This window comes from Antennarius striatus, chromosome 7, assembly GCF_040054535.1.
Source record: "Antennarius striatus isolate MH-2024 chromosome 7, ASM4005453v1, whole genome shotgun sequence".
Lineage (NCBI taxonomy): Eukaryota > Metazoa > Chordata > Actinopteri > Lophiiformes > Antennariidae > Antennarius > Antennarius striatus.
The window spans coordinates 8,833,415-8,843,983 of NC_090782.1; positions in this window are offsets into that span (position 1 = coordinate 8,833,415).

Sequence of the window (10,569 nt, forward strand, 5' to 3'; positions counted from 1 at the left end):
CTTTTGTACACCTGTGGTGAGACCAGCGATGTTGTTTGGTCTAGAGACAGTCACTGAGGAAAAGACAGGAGGCAGAGCTGAAGGTAGCAGAGATGAAGATGCTGAGGTTCTCTCTGGGAGTGACCAGGAAGGATAGGATCAGGAATGAGTACATCAGAGGGACAGCACATGTTAGAGGTTTTGGAGATAAAGTCAGAGAGGCCAGACTGAGATGGTTTGGACATGTCCAGAGGAGAGATAGTGAATATATTGGTAGAAGGATGCTGAGTTTTGAACTGCCGGGCAGGAGGCCTAGAGGAAGACCAAAGAGGAGGTTTATGGATGTAGTGAAAGAGAACATGAAGGTAGTTGGTGTGAGAGAAGAGGATGCAGAAGACAGGAGGCAACTGATTCGCTTTGGTGACCCTTGCAGGGAAAAGCCAAAAGGAGAAGATTATCATACTCTAAATCTATTTATATATTTAATACAATGCACTGACTATTGAACAACACATTTTCAACCATTGGTTACAGAGAAAATGTTGTAGCTTCCTAGGATAACAAACGACACTGGTAAATAATTTTTTAAGTGAATGTAACCACTGCATAAGAAGCAAGTTATCAGAATTTACTGTTGAATGGATGGAAATAACACAAAAGAATGAAGTCTGAATGAAGGGTCTTTCAAGGTTGTGCTCAAAAGACTGTCTTTTCTATTAGCTTGTCAATAAGACTTTTGTAATTGGCCTTTGTAATATAACATCCAGATAAAACTTCAATAATGAGAAGTCACACTGAAAAAATTGAAGAGGTAATACAATAAATAACTATAAATAATAAAATAACAATAGTGGATCATAAAAATAATATGAAACCATTGTTAAATAGAAGTTTCTTCTAAGTATATTTGATACCTTACCATCCTAATATGCGACTAACCAATGTCAGCTGATATCAGTCATGTGGTTTTATTGACTAACACTCTAATTTACATGAACTGCTTTGTCCTCAATAATCCATCACTTCTTATTGATTGATGGATGACTTATCTCTGTTTGTGGTCAATAGCCCTCCTGAACTACATTTGCATGTTAATGAATAAAAATGAGTAAGCGTTCAAGAGTGTGAAATGTAAGAGTTGACTTTGGTTTCAACACAGTCAGCACAATGCTGCTGACACAGGAGGGAAACCTGATTTAAAACAGACAAAACAAAACAAGGCAACATAACAGAAAAACATTATTTTTACTACTGTTTTATTGTATGGAAACCCTGCTATGTAGACAGCAATACAGCATTACAATACAAATATAATTCACTGTTACATAGTTATTAGTCATTGACATTGTTATTTGAACCCTCCAGGTCTGCTCCAACAAACAACTAACCACTCAATATCCTGTTGTTTTTTCAATCTGTGAGATGTTGAACCAGCATGGCAAAAGTGATACAAATTTATGTTTTTCATGCTGCTGGGTGCAGCGATGTGCCTTTCCAATGGCTTCAGAAATGATGAGCTTCATATGCTTCTCTGTTCTTGATGCTGCCTCAGCACTAATGGGCCAGATCCTACCACATGCTTCAATAATTGCACTTTGCCCTACTTTCTGCACGTCTGCTTCCCTCCCTTCTTCTAACCATAATGGAGTTTCAATCTGTCTGACCACTGTACAAAAATTAAAATGGAATGATTCATGGACTATCACATGGTTTTTTTAATAATGGTGACTGGAACAGGAGCTGCATAATGAAGCCCGATGGGGGAACAAGCCAGTATCAACTGGTTGAATATAAATACAGAGGGTTGTGGCAGGAAGGGCATCTGACATAAAATTTGAGAGTTAAAGCTAAAGCTAAAGAATTCTATATAATCCGGACGTGGGCCGGATTAACCTATAAGGCCTCGAGTGAAATGCTGCTACTGTGGGTTGAAAACGAGGGAGAGGAGGACAGCGGATTCTTGGACAGAAAGAGAAGAGAAAAATAAAGACCTAAGATTTGAAATTGATGACCTAGAATATGGGTACTATGACAGTAAAAGATAGGGGTTGGTTGACATGATGATCAGGAGGAAGAAAAGAAAGGCAGTAAGTCTAGAAGCATAGGAGCTGGATTCAAATTAATTAACCATGGTGTTAATGGCAAGAGAAATAGAGTAGAGGTCATTTTAAAAGGAGAATTAGTTCAGAGTGTTTTAGAGCTGAAAAGAAGATGCCTGAGGAATGGAGGAAGATTATGCTAACGTCCATTTTAAGAATAACGGTAATATGCAGGGTTCTGTTAATAATAGAGGGATAAAGTTGATGAGTTGTGCAATGAAGTTTGGGAATGAGCAGTAAAGGCTAGATTCAGGACAGAAGTGAGTATTTGAGAACGACAATATGGTTCCATACTTAGGACCACAAACCTTGAGGATGTTGGAGAATAGAATAGTACAGGATGTGTATGAGGGCAGTAGAACAGTGGTGAGGTGTGCTGTAGGTGTGACAGAGGAGTTCAAGGTAGAGGGGGGACTGATCAGGGATCAGCTCTGAGCCCCTTCCTGTTTGCAGTGGTAATGGATAGGCTGACAGATGAAGGTAGACTGGAATTTCCATAGACTATAATCTTCGCAGATGACAGTGTGATCTGTAATGAAAGCAGGGAGCAGGTGGAGGAACATTTATAAAGATAGTGACATCCGTTGGAGAGGAGAAGAATGAAGAATAGCCAAAGTAATACATAATATTTGTGCATAAATGAGAGGAGTGGAGAAGGAAGAGCACAATGAGAGGAAATAGTGAAGGTGAAGGACTTTATATACCTGGGGTCAACAATCCATTGCAATGCTGAGTGTGGTAAGAGAGGAAGAAATGGATCCAAGCAGGCTGGAACAGGAGGAGGAAAGTGTCAGGTGTTGTATGTGACAGAAGAGTCTTTGCTAGAATGAAGGGCAAAGTTTCCATCCATCATGGCTGGTGAGGCCAGTCATGAAGGACGGATTAGTGTCAGTAACGCTGAAAAGAAGACAGGAAGCTGGGCTGGTAGTAGTGGAAATGAGAATGTTCTCTCTAGGAGTGATCAGGGTAGCATTATGAGTTCATCAGAGGAACACCCAAGGTGAGATGTTTTGGAGACAAAGTTAGAGCAGACTCGTCCAGAGGAGAGACGGTGAGTATTTTGATAAGTGTTGAGGATGGAGCTACCAGGAAAAAACAAGAACGAAGAAAAGGTGGATGGATGTAGTGAGAGAAAACATGAGGGCAGTTGGTTTTAGGCAAAAGTATGCAGGAGATAGTCTGACATGGAAAAGGATGGCACACTGTGGCAACCCCTAATCGGACAAGAACAAAAGGAAAAGAAGGACAAACAGGAGCTGAATGACTTGAATTTACGGCATTTGAGGGCACTATTGAAATGTAAAGTTTTAAACTTAAGTAAAAAGCATTTATACAATTGAAATGTAAGGACATTTCATTAAAGGTCAATTCAATTGAAACATAAGTAAAAAACCCATTGCATTAACATAAATACAATGCTTGCATGAAAACGCTCATCTATGTCTTACAATATTTAATTATCATTATATAATTATTCAAGTCAAAGTATAATTTTACTGGTTTGGTTGTTTTTAGCGTAATTAAACACTTTGAGTTCAATCTGTACTCATGCTATTCTTAGAAAGAACACGTTTCCGCCAGCATCATCATTATTGAAACCGGACCAATCAGAAAATAGAATGCAGGCTATTTCAAAATAAAATTCTTTACATCCATGATTTTCGCCTGATTAAATAGGAAAAACTAATTATGCGGTTCACTATTCATCAATTCTCTTTCACTTTTCAAGGATGTGACACTGATGAAGTATTAAAACATGAGACCACAAATGAAGAACTTTCACAGTTCACATTTCACATGGCAGCCGATTCATGGATTAAAGCTCTTTTTTTTAACATATCGATCAACCTCCTTCTTTAACTGAGTTTTATTCATTATATACTGGTTGTTTTTATTCCGATATTACTGAATATATTATTTATATTTCTATATTACTAACTCCTCCTGACTGGGCCTTGAATCTATAAGACCAAGATTGTATTTCCCACGGGAGTTTATAACTAATGTGGCATTGAATGATCAGAAAATACAGTTGTTTTCTCTCATATAATATTGAAGTTAGAAATTTTACAACAGGAAGTTCATTGTTTTTGCTAACGGACACCAAATTATAGGTGTTGCTCAGGGGGAGGACAGAGAGGGACAAGAAAAAGAGGAAAACAAATGAGAAAATTATTAAAGACATACTGTATGTGGACTAGTACTACCATTCCATCACACCGCAGAATGCCTGGGTGGACGCAAATAAGTAGTCATCGAGATAGAAACATCTGTAAGACAACTCTGTCACAACAATTTAGGTTACGAACAGCCTCTTGGAACCAATTGTGTTAAGGAGTTAAAGAGAATCTGCATTTATATAAACTACTGCAAAAAATAGTTTCAAGCAACAATTTTGAGAATTTTTGTACTTTATCTAGAAATATGGGTGCAGTCTGCAACTTGTATTTATAAGTATTTATGTACTTTTTCTTTCTTGAATTAATGGTTTACCTGTACAAAAATTGTTCTCATAATATTGTTACTTAAATTTTTGAGATAAAATTCTGAAATGTATCACAGTACTGCAGATTAAGTTATCAAGAGTTTGAAGGATTTGAATGTGATAAGCAGTAATTGTGAAACATCAGGTACAACTGAATTATGTGTTTTGGAGAATCATTGCAAAACCATTATTTGAAATTGTGCTGGGAATTACGAAACCAATGTTATCATTTCTCACCGGACTCCTGGTGATTGAATGATTCACTTTAAGAAGGACGATGTCAGCGTCAAACCCCTAACCAGCCACTCACATTGAATCACAAGATTCATCAGCATCAGAAGCTCATGAAAGTACATCTGTGAGGAAGTAGCTATATTGCCTTATAAATCTCGCTTCTATTCAATTACTCTACCCTTGAACATAATGACAAAGAAGAAGCAGCGGCCAGGTTCATGACCTTGGCAGCTCACATGTAGGCAATTTTTTAATCCTCATCCAGGATGTGTCTGGTCAGAGCTAGCTGTGACTAAGATGTGTGTCTATGATTTACTTGGTCTGGTTTGTGCTTTAGTGTCATGTCATATCATGTGTTTTAACTGGACGTCTACCAAAGGCCAAAAGTAATTATCAGAAATATCTTGTACAAAATAGAAGTAATTGATATTTTATATTTCCCTTCTAAACCTGGATACTTGTGATTATTTTGAAACAAAATAAAGCATGTTAGCAGTGTTGCCATAGGGCAGTTGATTTCTGTGAATAATAATCCTGCATTTTATATGATTATTTTTGTCAAAAATAAACCTAGCAGTGGAGCCAAAGGCAGAGTATTGTATTAAAACATTCTGTGACATCTACTGATATTGTAATAACATGATACAATTTGATCTATCAGTCATGACATTTACTTTAAAAATATACAATAAAAACAACGATTATGGGCCTGATAGGTGATTTTTTGAGCGATATTTATTTTGTCTCAGCGTTAGCATTTATGTTAGAGAGAAAGTCCTTGTTTGTACTGTAGTTGCAAAGCAAATGAGGTAGAGATAGAATTTAAAAGGCTTAATTAAGACTAAATGCACTGAACAACTGAATGATTACATACAGCTTTTTTTTAAAAATTACCCCTGCAGGCAGTGTTTTTTTTTAATGCTAGCATATAATGGACAGAAACTTCATTTAAGGACGCTATCTACAAATTAAACATCATCAACTCATTTCAGTTTATGACCCAAGAGCAAACTGGTGATTACATACTGTCATTGTCTGCCTTATTGCACCACCATTAAACTCTCTGTGTGTGTGTGTGTGTGTGCGTGCATGCGTGCGTGTGTGCGCGCGCATTCATTGGTCCACTGTAGTTACTAGTGGTTCCTTGTGCCTGTCGCGAAGTACCGTAGTTTTGCTTTATTGTCTTGTTAATCAAGACACTCCACATAACAAACTAATTATCCATCCTAATTCACTCCTAACTGAGAGGCAGTGTTAATGAGACGTGAGTGTGCATTTGGAGTTCAAGACAACAGGAAATGAAGGTGCAGCATGTGTTGGGGCCTAATATAGGTTTATCACTTCAGGCACAAGAAGAGACAGATAAGACTATCACATTGTATGTTTAGACACGCTACTGGCTACTGAAATGCATGTTGTGGAGACTGCATTAAGCAGCAGCTGTACATTAAAATCCAACTGCAATTCTCTTGGGATACTCAGTAAGGAAGGAGATCAGGGTCACATGAACTATTTCTTACCATTTCACAAATTGAAGCTTTAATTTCCCTGAAGATTTAAGCATTTTAGACATTTATTTATATGCTTGTAAAACTTTTAATATAGTAAAATTTGCTTTTTGGACCAAGTACTAACATTTGATTGATTGATTTCAGTGAGCATGAAGACCTGTATTTGAGGTTGTTGGGGGTTTTTTAATTTTACCTTATGAGGAAATTTAATGAATAGCATTGTCAGGTGACCAATCACTGTTATCTAGAAGAGTGATCTGGCACCAAACCAAAGGAGAATCCAGCTTAAGAATTCTCAGGGTATGTCAGCCTGATCGAGCACAGGTGTTGAGATGAGGGACAGGTGTGGAGACGAGACTCCGCCCAAAAGTCGAGCCTCGCCTCCTGCCACACCCCAGCACCGCAGAGCAACAGAGCACCAACACTGAACCGTGACAAATGGAACAATAAATAACTTCATTTTTTTGGTTACAGAAAATTGTGATGATGTTTTTCATCTGTGTAATTAAGCTGAACTGACAAAAAATATGATTTGATTCATTGCTAAGGAGAATTTATAATTAATTGGAGTGGTAGTTAGAAGCAGGTATTTGGTGCCACCATTATAGTAAAAACAATGCCTGGAGTATAAAAACATTTTTTTACACAGGCGCCATATAAATCTTACAAAAATACACATTTATAGCTGACAAAAATCATAACAAAATTGAATAATTGAATGTATACTAAGAAAACTTTTAAATGCCTTCATTTGGTAGATTGCAGATATATCTCAGAGATGCAATTCTGATTATTGTTTTATCTTTACACTTCTTTTTCAATGTTGCGTTCAATTGCAGATACCCTTAAAGCAAAAATCAATCCTCATTTACTTTTGCACTGAGTTTAATAACGTGTTATTGCAGCATTCATTAACGGATGGTCACAATGGCACCACAGCAGAGTTGAAATCTGAATTGAAGAGTGATGAGAATTGCTAACAAATCATGATGGAGTGGTTGTGTTCTGTTCTCTCTGTTCTTATTAGTGAAAAAAACAGTAAATGCAAATGATTCTGTGTAATGTATCGAATGCAAATAATGTCACGTTTCTCATTACATAATTTAAATTAAATGTGCTCATAATTTTCTTAATCAATTAATAAATTAACTAGCGGAAACCCGTGGAAATTCCATGATAAAACAATAATATCAGTCTTTGTTTGTTTTCTTTTTTTTTTTACTCTCAGAAGATAACAAAGCGCTGTGTCTGACAAAGCTGTAACAGCTCCGTGTGTGTGGGACGGACCAACGCGAAGACGAAGGCGGCATCGGCGTTATGGTCCGGCCATCAGGGTAGATGCCGGCTTGGTGAGTGGTTAGTAAAGCATCGGGGTTCGCCACATGACAACGTGAGGTCCGTCACAATCAAAGAATCTAAACAGCTATGTTTGACGAAGCCAAAATGGCTCCGTAAGTGAGAGACATGGACAAATGTGAAGACCAGAGCTAACTCGGCTAGCAGGCAGAACTTCTTGGTAGACGCCGACCAAAACAAGAAAATGTTTGTTTTCTTGCGTACAGTGTGCTTGCATTATATGTAAATGGGCTTTAAACAGAAAATAGAATATTTTTTGCGGTGACAGCTGTTTATTTAATTCCACGAAGCTCTCAGGCGCTCGTTTGTGTGATTCCTTCTGGCAGATGTGCCGTGATTGGTTGGGCGCTTGATTGACAGGTAGTGGGTGGAGTTAAAACGTGTGACACCATGAGGTTTTCAAGTGATCTTATAAAAATATATAGGTGGGGTGATTAATTAATCCTTTAGGTACAATTTGCTAATGTCAAAGGTGATAACGTCCGATTAAAAACACAATATTATCCATTTTTACGTCCCACGAAGCGGTGATGTATTGTCATTGTCAGTGTTTTTGTGTTCATCCGTCCGTCCGTCCACCAAATATCTAGAGATACCCGATGAGATATAATCACAAAACAAAAAGCAACATTTTCAGGCACCAAAATGTGTGGGTCAGAGTAAAATGTTGAATTCAGGGGTATCGCGGGATGTTGCAGTATCTGACTGCCTTTTTTCAGTATGAGATAAACAAATACAAAAATACTCAAAACTGAAATGCAATCATGTTTACTTTATTTTACTTCATTGTCTTTCCTGCCTTTACCTGTGTACTAGAAAAACAAAATCTACACAATTGTATAATGCTCAGTGGAGTTCTAGGAAAAGCAAGTGAAACGTGGCTTATAGGAAGAGTGTGTGTTACTCTGAGGAGTAGCAACATCCTGACACACTAATAAGCAAACAAATGAAGAAAAAGGTAGAGGAAACAAACAAGACTAAAAGGTTGGAAAGGTCCATCTATCAAAGACATAAGTGAGCAAAAACTCCCACAATGCCATTTAATAGACCCCAAAACACAGACAGATTTAATTTTTTCTTCATAAATTGGTGTTTGAGTTGAGCTGAAAGGGAAAATGTTCCCTAAACAATTTAAACTCACAACAACAGTCATGTTATACCCATATTTAATTAAACAATAACAAAAAAAAGGATGTCTGTTCTCTTTAATGTCAAAATCAGATTCTTATTTAGTCCATTAAAACAACAATCGCAAGATTCTAATTAAGTTTGAACAATCCAACTTTAAACCAACAATATCATTGCGTCCATCATTTATGTTTGTGCTGCTGGAGCTCAGTATTTTTGGAAGCTGCACTCCCCTGATTGCTGTGCAAAAATACACCTTTATCACTTTATTCATTGATTTTGGTGTAACCAAACCATATTTCATGGAGAAAATAAATTCTTATTCCCTCTGTTTGCTGTATATTGCCAGATATATTGTTTTTGAATTTCTTTATATGTTGCTAATGAACATGCTAATTATTGCTAATAGTAAAACAGCTAAAAACATCTGACACCAGTTTGCCAACAGGAAATTAATTATTGAGCTGATTTAAAATTCCCCAATTTTTTTAGATATGTTATAGTAGACACACGGTGCACTGGCGTCGCGCCCAGAGTTTGCCCCCCTCTCACATGAGCCCAATGCCAGCTGGGATAGGCTCCAGCTCCCTATGGCCCACGCAAGCGGATGAAGCGGGTGGGAAGATGAATGGATGAATGAATGTTAGTAGACAATTGACTGGTCTGGTGTTAAGGGTTTGCTGGATTGTAATGCTGTAGTTAGGCAGGATGTGATTTATGGGTTATGAGTTATGATTAGACTGATTCCCTTATGTCGCTGTTCCTATTGCTTACTGGTGTGTCTGTCTGTCCGTCTGTATGTACAGCATGTATGCATATAAGTATGTATGTGTGTGTGTGTGTGTGTGTGTGTGTGTGTGTGTGTGTGTGTGTGTGTGTGTGTGTGTGTGTGTGTGTGTGTGTGTGTGTGTGTGTGTTTGTTTGTTTGTTTGTTTTTCGTTTTTGTGTTCTTCAGATATTTTTCTTTGAAACCAGAAACGTCATGTACCGTGTGTTATGATTTAGGAATGTAAGCTAAATACAGTTTCATTTTGCTTTTCTTTTGGTGGCCCCTGTTTTATTGTTTGATGTTCTTGTATAAAAGATCGAAATGAATGAATATCATTTTAAGCAAAATTCCCAAAGGGACAGACTTTCCTTGCTGTGACTGCCATTAGACAGGTTCTGTCTAACTTAGTTAGCCATGCAGCTAACTTAGTAGTTCTACAACACCATGGCTCTGGAGTTAACATTTATTCAACTGTGTTTCCTAGGAGCTCCTCGTCAGTCACTCAGTCAGTCAGCTAGTTGTTCATTCAACAGTCTGGCAGTCGGACATAATGTACATTTATTGTTAATTGTATTGTAATTCATTAATTATCAATAATCAAGAACTATAATACTGTCATCTATGTCTCTTTTTAATGAAAGGTTAACTTTAACCCAGCAAATCTGCTTCAGGCTTTGTCTACCTTTAGGTTCTTGTCTCAGGCTTCTACTTGTTTTACATAACGTAGAACTGAAAAACTTAGAAATGGTTTATATTCAGCATAGTTCATTAATGCCTCCTCCCATCCATCCAATTACTTGTAAATGAGATGACTGTAATCATCACATCGACAGCCGCTTGTCCGCCTTGCAGGTCACGGGTCAGCTGGAGCCCTTCCCAGAGGTAGAGTACACTTCGAACATGTTGCCAGAACATCGTAGGACCAAATAAAACTCAAACAACCACTCACACATATGGACAGTTTGGACCAATTTGCCTAAGCTGTGTGTTTTTGGAGGTAGGAGGAAG